The sequence below is a fragment of the Gossypium arboreum genome, chromosome 9, assembly GCF_025698485.1.
Source record: "Gossypium arboreum isolate Shixiya-1 chromosome 9, ASM2569848v2, whole genome shotgun sequence".
In the NCBI taxonomy this organism is placed as follows: domain Eukaryota; kingdom Viridiplantae; phylum Streptophyta; class Magnoliopsida; order Malvales; family Malvaceae; genus Gossypium; species Gossypium arboreum.
This window is the reverse complement of record NC_069078.1, coordinates 77,904,126-77,906,134: the sequence shown is the minus strand read 5'-3', so window position 1 is coordinate 77,906,134 and position 2,009 is coordinate 77,904,126. Positions and strand designations below refer to the sequence as shown.

The following is a 2,009-nucleotide window of genomic DNA, read 5'->3' as shown; positions in this document are numbered from 1 at the left end:
TGTAACAGCCCGGTTTAGACCCTATTCGGAACGGTGATTTCGGGACCATGAATCTGAGTCAAAAAAATATTTAAAAATTATTTTCTGTGTTTATTATGTGTGAATTTGTGTGTGTGAAATTTTCGTGATTTAATTTTGTTGTTTGAGTGCTGATTAAATAAAAGGACTTAATCGCGTAAATTATAAAGTGACTGGCTATTTATTAGAAGTGCTTAATTGTTAAGGCTTATTAAAGGGAAGGTTTTTATGTTGTAATTTGACCATTAAAATTTTAATGGAATTTATGGTTTGGCATTTTGGTAATTATAAATATTTTAATGGATGGTTAGGTAAATATATTATTAATGTTAAATAAATAAAACAAATGGCATGAAAATAAAGCCATTTTATCATCTTCTTGCCGAACAAAAGAAAGAAAAAAAGACAAGTTAGGTATTCGACCATTGTTGATTGAAATTCAAGGTTAGTTTGGTTTCGGTTTTTGATAATTTTTACGTTTTTGAGATCGTTGCTTCGAATACTATCCGATCGATGCTAGAATTTCTGATTTTGATGAATATTTTGAGTTATGTCATTGATGAATATTTGTGTTTTGTGATGTTTGATGATGAATTTGGGAAGATATGTTTTGGATTAATATGTTTTGTATTGGAATTTTTGATGAATTTGAGTAATTAGGGTTAAATTGAAAAAACAATAATTTGAGGGACTAAAATGTGAAATAAATGAAATGTAAGGACTTGTATGTATATAAGTAAGGTACAGCCTAACTATGTTGTTGTGACATTTTGCATATTTTGTGTTTTGTGCAATAGGGACTAAATTGTGAAAAATGTGAAATATTAGGGGTAAAAGTGTAATTTATCCATTTGTATGTTTTTGGATAAATTTGATTGAACATTTGATTTAATAATTTTAATTTATATTAATTTAGATCAAGAAAAGAGAAAATCAGATTTAGATCGAGGGAAAACTAAAGTTGTCGACTAGCCGATCTGTACTGGTTTTTCATCGTCCGAGGTAAGTTTATAAGCAAATAGACATACTTAATTTTAATTAAATGCAAATTATATCTGCTGAAATGAAATGTGAGAATATTTAATTGCAAATGCCGAATGTATATAAGCTCGGTAACCATGTTCACGTGTTTGTTTCGATCAAGTTACGACGTCCGAAAGCCCTGTATGAACCTTACGAATAGTTAGGATACATATGTCATGACATAGGATTCCGACTTATGTGTGCGAGTAAGACCATAACATCAATATGTGACTCCGATATATGTGTGCGAGTAAGACCCTGTCTGGGATAGTGGCACCGATATGTGATTACATGTAAGACCACGTCTGGGATGTTGGTATTATGTGTGATTATCTGAGTGTCCTATCCAATTCCAAATGGTTCAACGGGAAATGATAAGTGTGATCAAATGTGTAAAACGAGCTAAATGACCAGGTATGAATTAGCTTATTACTTAATTAAATTAAGGTAAGTGAGTAATTTGATTATTTATTACAAATTGCATTTGATACAAATGAAATATATATGTGATTATAATATGTATATTCGGCCAAATAAGTAATAAATGTACATGATGTTATATTATGATTCTTAAGTTTGTGTATTGAGCATATGTATGTTTGGTTATTTAATGACATTTTGATTATGAAAGTTGAATAACATTTGATAAATTTGATCACTTGAACATTCGGCCAAGGTGGAAAGTGGAGTATGAAATGTATTATATATGTAATTTTGTAGTTTGAGATTAAGAAATGATGAGTTTAATATAATTTGGTTAACTTAAATGAATTGATTATATAATTTGAATTGTTTATTTGCTTATGACTACTCTATGTATACATGTGATTCTGTTTTATAGATTTTGAAGCAAGTTACAAGCTCGGGGATCATCAGTAAAGTTCATCACACTATCCACTGTTTCTGTATTTATATAGTTGAACTTGAATTATGGTCTGTATAGGCTGGAACATACTTTTGAAATGTTG

General features: G+C 29.5%; 1 long non-coding RNA gene across 1 annotated transcript; it reads left to right on the top strand.

Annotated features, from left to right (window-relative positions):
• Nucleotides 1–415: 415 nt before the first annotated feature.
• On the top strand, nucleotides 416–2,009 carry LOC128280719 (uncharacterized). The gene is made up of 3 exons (XR_008270845.1): nucleotides 416–462; nucleotides 935–1,020; nucleotides 1,883–2,009. It is a non-coding gene; the product is annotated as an uncharacterized LOC128280719 (long non-coding RNA).